The following is a 10875-nucleotide window of genomic DNA, read 5'->3' as shown; positions in this document are numbered from 1 at the left end:
AAATGACCAAACACACCCTTCTAGATGCTCACGTAAAAAGAAAAATCCTGGAGTTCTATGTTAGTCTTCTCTTTTTCTTATGTTCTATGTCTAATGTATTAATTATCCTTATATCCTTATAAAGACATCTTTATAAGGACTTTTGGATATTGATAGTGTTATTCCTATGATGTGTCTTTAATGGATGCTAGTACTGAAGACCTTCGTGAGATATGATGTGGACTAGAACACATAAATTGCCTTTGCAGTTGGAACCTGAGTAGGACTTTCCTTATTTCATACTGTTTTACTTAATAACATTTTAAAATAACTCTGTCCTGTTTCAGGGAGGTGAAGCAGTTAATTCACTTTGCTAAAGGTTCAGAAGTTTCACCTGTCGCGTGTCTTACACTTGTACCTCTTGATTGTGTGTGAGAAACATGCAAATACCACAGCCCATACCAAAATGCTATGCTATTCTGAAAGTGTTTTATCTGGTCCTATTCTTAATCCAGAAAAACACTTGGGACTTCCTAGAGCCATAAGAGTATTGGGTCTGGAATGTACAATTTATTTCTCAAATAAAGTTTTAATTTCCCTCTGACATTCCACTTCATTAAAACAAGATCTCAGTCTGAGATGTCTTACAATTGTCGCTCAGTGAGTTTCATTGTTGTATTTATTGTGCTTATCACTAATGGAAGTAGCTTCTCATGTGCATTTATAAGGTATTTGTTTCATAGGAAATAGATAATATACTTGATTTTACATGGTCTTTAAGGTTTATTAGCTTTTGGTAAGGTAAGTTTTCCAGTGGACCATATTTCACTTCAAAGATATTAAATATTTCAGAGGAAAAATATCTGTATTTTGGGAATGTTAAATAAAAACTATATCATGTTCCTTAGCATACAAAAAGAAAATCTGAAAAATGTGTGATATTCCTAATGAATTTTGTAACTGTAAAAAAAAGATTTTTTAAAAAATGATTGGGCCTGGGGTACGTGGGTAACTCAGTAGTTAAGCAACTGCCTTGAGCTCAGGTCATGATTCCAGCATCCTAGGATCGGCCCCACATCAGTCTCCCTGCCCAGCAAGAAGCCTGCCTCTTCCTCTCTCTCTCCCCCTCTTACGTTACCTCACTCACTGTATATCACTATATTCCAACCCTTTTTGCAGTGAAAGTCTATTTTGTTGCCTGTTACCAAGAACACTAGAGTGAAAAATGATAAAGATGGGGACCTCATATTTATTGATGATTTCTAAACTTGGGTTATTATATTCCTCATTATGAAAAATTATTTAATGGTCCTTAAGCATAAGTTGAGGGATTCTTTCAAAATACATACAAAAGTACAAGATTTAAAAAAAAGGTATAGGTGTGTAAACCTGGTGATTCACAGACCTGTACCCCTGGGGATAAAAATATATGTTTATAAAAAATAAAAAATTAAAAAAAAAAGGTATAGGAAAAAGTCAGGTAACATGGATAATCTTATGGATTTCAAAATTCATTTAATGGATGCCACAAAGGGACAAAATTAATAGAAAAAAGGAAAAGAAACAAATTAGAATATGTAAAGTAGAAAATGGGCTGAGCTGATGCTTGAAACTTTGAATTAGAAGTCCACACAGAATGTCAGGTAGGATTAATCCTTTAAAAAATTTCCCACCTAGATGAATCTTAATAAAATTTGAACCCTAAAATTATCTATGGGGAAACAAAATAATTTCTATAAAGAATACAATTTAGATAGCCATCAGTCACAGCCACACACTAGAATATGTTAAATATAGATTAAAGAGATGTCTTCCAATTTCTGAGGAAAAGAATTTTGAACCTAGAATTCCAAACTTTGTTAAGCTCTGAGTCACTGAAAAAAATACATAGGTTTCTTTATATATAAAAGGAATGAGGAGATTAGCTTCCAAAATATTCTTCCTGAAAGAATTACTCAAATTTTTAGGGAGACAAGTAGAAAAATAAAATAAAGCCAAAGATCAGTTATTGGTAGTATTTACCATTGCTAGAAATCGGGAACCAAGGCAGGAGTACGGGAAGGAAGTTCTAGGGATGTGAATAGATCAAAATTGTGGGTGTGAGATACAGGTAGACAGTAATGAGGATGATTCCTCCAGCCTCTGGTAACAAATGTGAAAGGCATTCTTGAGATTTTACATTGCCGAGCTCAGGACCCAAGCAGGGTGAATTATGAAATAAGAGCCAGAGGCAGACTTTTTAGCTGGGGATTTATATTTGCAAGTGGCCACTGTTAGACCCTCCTTGACCCTCAAAAATCAGCAGTAGATAGAAAAATAAGAAACAGGATATTAAATTAGAAAAAAAATGCCATTGCTAATTCTCTAGGATATGAGACAAACACTAAATTTCAGTTTCTTTTTCTAAGCCCCAGTGTTATTTAACTGACTTTCTCATGTCGTTTTTTTCATCTATAGCAATATAATCTTCTTCCCTTAATATTTCTCCATATGATCTTCCAGAAACACATGTCCAAATACTGTATTCCTCAGCTTGACATATGTCATTTCTTTTTCTCTAACCCAACCATGTTTCACTCAAAATTAAGTTCAAATTCTAACTAATGAGACAATGACTTCTGATATCTTGGCGTAGTCTATCTTAGCAACTTCATCTCTTGGCATATCCTTCCATTTTCTCATTTTTCCAGGCAGGTACATATGGCCTTGACTGGAGTTTCCTAAGTATCCTCTCGCCCTCCCCTATCCATCCATTCCTTCTTCCATCACTTTTCTCACAGGGTGTTGATACAGGCTTTGCTGGGGTACTAAACAATGCGAGGTTTGAGGCCTGAGGAGCCAACTTTCTTAGGCAATATGACTAAGAAATGGGAAAAAATAATTTAAATACTTTGGCTAGAAGCAAGATGGAATGTAGACTTCACAAATAAGTAAAAAGAGTATCAGAGTAGAAACCACCTAAAAAACAAGAGAAAGGTCCAATATGATGATGATAGAAGTGTGTTATGTTTCACATCCAACAATACATTAGGAGACTCATTCACCATGATTGCGTAGGATTTATTCCTGGGATGCAATAGTGGTTCAAATTCATGAATCAATCAATGTGATAAACCAAATCAGCAAGAGAAATGATAAAAACCACATGATCATTTCAATGGATGTAGAAAAAGCATTTGACAAAGTACAATATCCATTCACAATAAAGGCTCTCAAAACAGCAGGTTTAGAGGGAACATACCTCAACATGATGAAGGCCATATATGAGAAATCCATAGCTAACATCAGACTCAATGGTGAAAAACAGAGCTTTTCCCCCAGGTCAGGAATGGTACACAGATGTCCACTCTCACCACTTTTATTCAACATACTACTGGAAGTACTAGCCATAGCAATCAGAAAATAAAAATAAATAAAAGGCATCAGATTGTTAAGGAAGAGGAAAATTTTCACTATTTGCAGAAACATGATACTATATAAAAAACTCTAAAGACCTCACCAAAAAACTACTAGAACTGATAAATGAATTTGGTAAAGTCACAGAAAAATAATCAATATACAGAAATCTATTGCATTTCTCTACACTAATAATGAAGTGCCAGAAAGGAAAATTAGGAAAATAGTCTCATCTACAATTGCACCAAAAATAACAAAATACCTAGGAATAAATTCAACCAAGGAAGTTTAAGATGTGTACTCTGAAAACTATAAAACCCTGAAACAAGAAATTGAAGACAACACAAACAAATGGAAAGATATCCCATGCTCATGGACTGGAAGAATGAATATTGTTAAAATGTCCATATTACACAAAGAAATCTTACAAATTTAATGCAATATCAGAATACCAAGAGTACTTTTCACAGAGCTAGAACAAGATATCCTACAGTTTTTAAGAACTGCAAAAGACTCTGAAGAGCAAAAACAATCTTGAAAAGAAAACTGGAGGCATCACAATCCCAGATTTCAAGATGTACTACAAAGTGTGGTAATCAGAACAGTATGGTACTGGCACAAAAACAGTCACATAGACCAATGGAACAGAATAGAGAATCCAGAAATAAACCCACAATTATGTGATCAATTAATCGTAGACAAAGGAGTCAAGGATATGCAATGGGAAAATAAACCCAGTCTCTTCAACACAGGGCGTTGAGGAAACTGACAGCTACATGTGAAAGAATGAAACTGGGCCTCTTTCTTACTCCATATACAAAAAGAAACTCGAAAGGGATTAAGGACCTAAATATAGACCTGAAACCATAGGAATCACAGAAGAGAGCACAGGCAGTAATTTCTCTGTCAGCAGTAACATTTTTTTAGGTATGTCTCCTGAGGCAAGAGAAACAAAAGCAAAAGTAAATTATTCGGATTACATCAAAATAAACAGTTTCTGCATAGCAAAAGAAACAACAAAAAAACCTTAAAGACAACCCACTGAAGGGGAGGAGCTATTCACAAAGGACACATCCAAAAACGAGTATCCAAAATGTATAAGAAACTTACACAACACTGAAAATATAAATAATCCAGCTTAAAAATGAGCAGAGAACCTAAACAGACATTTCTCCAAAGACATACAGATGACCAACAGACACATGAAAAGATGTTCAACATCACTCATCATCAGGGAAATGCATATCAAAACCGCAGTGAAATATCACCTCATACTGTCAGAATGGCTAATACTAAAAACACAACAAACAACAAGCGTTGGCGAGGATTGAGAGAAAAACAAGAGCCCTCAGCACTGCTGATGGGAAAGCAAGCTGGTGTAGCCACTGTGGAAAACAGTGGAGCTTCCTCAGAAATTAAATACTTAACTGCCATAAAATCCACTAACTCCACTACTGGGTAATTCTGTCCCCCAAAGGATACAAAAAAAGAAAAGACATCTGCACCCCTAGGTTTACTGCAGCATCTTTTACAATAGCCAGATTATGGAAGCAGCCCAAGTGCCCATTAATAGATAATGGAGAAAGAAGAAGTGGTGTCTATACAATGAAATATTACTGCCTTTCCTTGCCATTTGCTACAACATAGATGGACACAGAGTATAATACTGGTGAAAAAAGTCAGTCAGAGAAAAACAAATACCATATGATTTCACTCATATATGGAATTTAAGGGAAAAAATAACCCATGAACACAGAAAAAAGAGACAAACCAAGAAATAGACTCTTAACCATAGAGAACAAACGGAGGGTTACCGCAGGGGAGGTGGCGGGGGTGGGGACACGGAGCAGGGACTGAGAACTGACTCACCATGAGGAGTGCTGAGTAAGGGCCAGAATCGCTGAGTCACTGTACGGTACACCTGAAACTGATAAAACACTATGTTGACAACGCTGGAATTAATTTTTTTTTTTTTTTAAAGTTCATGTCATTTGTGAGTAAAGACAACTTCACTTCTTCCTTTCCAATCTGGACGCATTTTATTTCTTCTTCTTGCCTGACTGTAATGACTGAAAACTCCCATGCAATGTTGACAAAAATGGTGAGAGTGGACGTCCTAACCTTGTTTCTGATATTAAGCGAAAGCAGTCTTGACCATTAAAGATTACATTACTCACATTTTTGATAGATGCCCTTTATCAGGATGAGGAAATTCTCTTTAATTTCTCATTTTCTGTGAAGTTTATCATGAATGGGTATTGGCTTTTGTCAAGCACTTCTCCCATGTCTGTTTAAAATGATCATATGGTTGTTAACCTTTATTCTATCAATGTGATATTTTCAAGTTTTAAACTGACTTTGTATACCTGGAAGAAATCCCACTTGGGCGTGGTATAATCCTTTTTATGTGTTGCTGGATTTGGTTTGCTGATACCCTGTTGAGATTTTTTGCATCTATATTAACGAAGACGATCTCTAGTTTTATGTCCTTATTTTGTCTTTTGTACTGGAGTAATGCTGTCTTCTCAGAGTAAGTTGGGAAGCATTCCCTCTTCCTCATTTTTTTGTGATAACTTATAAAGTACTGGTATTTCTTCTGAAATTTTTTGACAGACTTCCTCAGGGAAATATCTGGGTCTGGGCCTTTCTGGGTGGGGCTGTTTTAAATTACTAATTCAATTTCTATGTGATTTTTTTATCTATAGACCTGCAGAGGGATCAGCGACCTATGCCGGAATACGTTAACTGCTTCCTTCTTGATAACATTTTGCTAAAATTTTTCTTAAAAGTTGGCTAACTAAACAGTGTACTTAATGAAGTAATCAGTTAGTAATCTGGTACATGTTCCTTAGGTTATTACTGACAATAGCAAACACCTCATATAGGAGCGCCTGTCCCTGGGCCACATTTCGAGAAGCTGTGGTCTACAGTATGAAGATGGGATTCGTCAAGACACTTTGGCAACGACTTGATAGGATGAGCTACTTGAAGGAATAAAGGAAGGATTTATGACGTCACGCTGTGGTGTATCATTGTCTTAGTCCATTTGAGCAGACCAACAGGCTTATAAGGAACAGAAAATTACTTCTCACAGTTCTAGGAGCTGGAAAGTCCAAGATCGACACATTGTTAGATTCAGTGTCTGGTGAAGACCCACTTCCTAGTTCACAAATGGCCACCTTTTCACTATAAATTTGTATAACGGAAAAGGTAAGGGAGTTTTCTGAGGTCTCTTTTATAAGATCACTAATTTCACAACAGGGGCCCCACTGTCCTGACCTAATCACCTTCCAAAGGCCCACCTGCAAATGAAATCACTTTCATTAATGCCTGATGAGCATTAGGGTTTAACGTGAACTCAGGGTGGTCACAAATTGTCTGTAGCACTCATAGAACTTAAGGATAGGGATATGGCCAGGTTCAAGGTAGGATCTAGAATAATGAACTGGAAAATTCTGTTAACCAGAAATAGATATTTTTTTTCTCTCTTTCATCTTCTCTTGTTGCTTTTCCTTGATTGACTTTCTCAGCTTCTCTTTCACATGGTACAATGTAACCACCTCAAAATTCCCAGCGTGGGTTTGTATCTATTTGTCCCAATGACATTCACGTCCTATAATGGATGGTATCATGTAGTGGCTGCAACATGTTGGAGGACGAGGAGAGGGGCATGCAGCGGAGAAGACAGTACAGCAGACGCTGCCAAAGTGTGTCTTATTTATATTTTAATATGACTGCTCTTGAGAATTACTTTTGGAACTAGTCTTAAAAAGTTATGGTCCATTACTTCAAATGTGTCTAATGCAGGTAAATCTTGCAGGGTAAAATTCACTTTTTAGACAGCATATTTAATTTTATTTCAACTTGTCATTTGAGTCCAACACGTTATCAGGCTACGGTATGTAGCTTTTAGCTGAGAAAGTAATATACAATTTATTGCATGGACTGTACTGATATGTAATCAGTCTGATTTCCTGTGTTGGTTGTAAATTATTTGCAATTTACAAAAGAGTCAAAATATTCGAGTGATGAAGAAATGTATAAACTCCCAAGTACATCGTTTAAAATAACAATGTTTACTCAGATATAGGTATTCTTCTTCGGGAAACTTAACAGTTCACTCTCACTAATAGTTGTCATTTGTTACATGCATGAACTTTGAGGTTACAAGCAGTAGATGTGAATAAATGTGCTTAATTAACAAACGGAAAGGTTGGCTTAAATATACATATATATATACACACACAGATGTATATATATATATGTGTCTGTAATATGTATGTCACCTCATCAGCATGAATCAGACACTCCTATCACTGAGGACAATTCAAAGGTTGTAGAAGTTGTGTGCCGGGAACCAGGGAGAAAGATCATATATGATTTTTATTCTACCATATTAGTCCATTGTGATTCTTGTCCTCATTCCTCTCTAGGTAAAATATATCTTTTCTTCGGCTTCTTACAGGAGTTTACTTTCCTTCAGTTTTCTGCAGTTTGAATGCGACGTGCTCACCTGTGTAGAACTTTGATCTGTAGCTGTGGTTTGCTGTCTTCCGTTAATTTTAAAACATTCTCGGCCATTCTATTTCAAAATTTCTTTTCTATTCTCTCTCATTTCTCCTGGTATTACAATTATACATATGTTATGCTTTCTGGAACTGTCTCACAGAGGTTTTGCATGCACTTATTTTATAAAATTACTTTTCTCCTTGTGTTCTGGCTTGTGGAGCTTCTACCGACCACCCTTCAGGCTCAGATGAACGAGTTAATTTCTGGTTAAAAAAAAGATAGACCTTTGCTGTATTTATATTCATATTATTGTCCATGAGGAAAAAACCTAAAACACTATTGGTTTACTCCATGTATTTATGGGCTCAGAGAATTAAATGCTTTCACTTTTGCACCCTCTAAACGATAACATATTTTCGGTGAGCAGCCTGTATTAGCGTGTTGAACAGAAAACTATAGTATGTAAACACAGCAGTATCTATCTGACTTTCTATTTCAATGAATTAAAATTAATATGCACTTAAATAAAAATGAACACAGACATATACATGTACACACACATTTCTTAACTAGATTTATCTATTGGAAAAAATCAGATTTTCAAATTAGAACTCAGACACTTTGGATCCTTACACAGTGAATGTATGGTTTACAGGTCTTCCCCCCCTTATTGAAGGGTCTTTGGGTTAATTCATATTTGAAAAGGCAGGAACAGAATGGATTTTATTTATCTATGGTGACTTAGTAGCAAAGTTCATGTTTGTTTAAAAAAAGACTAAGAGAAAAGTATTTTCAAATGCTGAACAATCAGCAATTTAAGCAAAATCTGTGAAACCCAGCTGTTGTTTTGACAATCCATCCTAAATAGTCTTGTTTTGCGTTCCTATCTCTGGTTTCAAAAAGATCAGTGCACTGAAACAATGCAGTCTTCAGCAAAGGGTAGACTCTGTGGTAGTGAGTAAAGCTGGAACAAAAACAGGGGAGTGGAATGAAATAGTAGGATTCCATTTTCAATGGATTGAATTAGAGTAAATTCATCTATTATGAATATCCAACAGTATTATGATTACTTCAAAAACACAAAAACAATAACAGTATTTTAAAATTCAATTTCCAAAAGACCTTTTAGAAGGCAATGCTTCTTTTTAATGTTTGAAAATGGCTATTATACATTCTTAACTTTTATACATTTAAACCTGAAACCCTTAAAAAAACTTCCAAATAGATTCTAGTCTGTACCAATTACTTCAAACAATAAAGTTTAGGAAAGTAATTTGAACAAAGTAAAAATTCTATTAGTAACCAAAGGACAGGATAGAGAGAACAGCTTCCTATGCCAGCACCTCACTGGTTACCTTTGACTGAAGTGCCAAGTACCTTGCAGAAAATAAACATCATAGTATTGGCTAGTTGAGCATTAATTTTGAAACTTAAGAAAATCACACAGAGTAGAGCAGTAACTGTTGCTGAGGAACACAAAGGCTCTGTTGTCAAATGAGCAAGGCAGGGGGTGTTGCAAGTGACAGTATTCCTTGGAGTTGTACAATAAGCCGACCTAACAAAGGACTCTTACACTTTAAGGAAAGGGCAGTGAGTGCAATTCTGCCTAGTAGGTTGATAATTAGGCTGAACAAGTCACAAATATAGTTCTCTCTTTCCCAAGGTATAGACAGAGAGATGATGACTAAAAGACTTACAACCAGAGTTATAATAAATAAATCAAACTTTCTAGAACAATATTCAAAAAAATTGTGAAGAAATTTAGATTTTTGTACAAGTTCAGTACACAGAAATTAAAATCAATTATAGGTTTATTGAAGGAGGAAAAAATACAACTCAACACCCAAAAAACAAATAACCCATTTAAAAATGGGCAGAAGGCACGAATAGACATTTTTCCAAAGAAGTCATACAGATGGCCAACAGAAACATGAAAAGACACTTAACATCACTGATCATCAAGGAAATGCAACTCAAAACTACAGTGAGATGTCATCTCACACTGTCAGAACAGTTAAAATCAACAACACAAGAAATAACAGGTGCTGGCGAGGATGTGGAGAAGGGGAAGCTCTTGCACTGTTGGTGTGATGCAACCTGGTGCAGCCACTGTGGAAAACAGTATGGAGGCTCTTCAGAGTGTTAAAAACAGAACAACCCTCTGACCCAGCAATTGCACTACTGGGGGTTTACCCAAAGAATACAAAAACACTAATTCAAAGGGATATATGCACACTGATATTTCTAGCAGCATTACCTACAACAGCCACGTTATGGAAACAGCACAAGTGTCCACTGACTGATGAATGTATAGAGAAGACGTGTACGTATACACAGTGGAACATTGCTAAGTCATTAGAAAGGATGAAATCTTGCCATGTGCAGTGATGTGGATGGAGCTAGAGAGTACTCTGTTGTGCTCACTTCGGCAGCACATATACTAAAAGTGGAGAGTACTATGTTAAGCAGAACAAGTCAATCTGAAAAAGACAAATACCGTATGATTTCACTCATACATGGAACTTAAGAAACACAACACACTAGCAAAGGGAAAGAGAGAGAGAGTGAGAGAGAGAGACCAAGAAATAGGTTCTTCACTCCAGAGAGCAGACTGAGGGCTGATGGAGGGAGATGGGCCGAGAGTGGGCCCTAAGGACACTTGTGAAGAGCCGGGGGTGCTGAAGGCAATGAAGGACCGGACCCTGCGCGTGAAGCTGATACACACTGTAGGTCTGCTAACTGGAATTTAAATAAAAACCTGAAAACGGGGGAGAGAGACTTAAACAATAATAATAATATCTTTTTTTTTCTTTTTTTTTTATAAACATATATTTTTATCCCCAGGGGTACAGGTCTGTGAATCACCAGGTTTACACACTTCACAGCACTCACCAAAGCACATACCCTCCCCAGTGTCCATAACCCCACCCCCTTCTCCCAACCCCCTCCCCCCAGCAACCCTCAGTTTGTTTTGTGAGATTAAGAGTCACT

Source organism: Mustela putorius, unplaced genomic scaffold, assembly GCF_011764305.1.
Source record: "Mustela putorius furo isolate JIRA1106 unplaced genomic scaffold, ASM1176430v1.1 tig00000992_pilon_pilon_pilon, whole genome shotgun sequence".
NCBI lineage: Eukaryota > Metazoa > Chordata > Mammalia > Carnivora > Mustelidae > Mustela > Mustela putorius.
Note: the sequence above shows the minus strand (reverse complement) of the source record.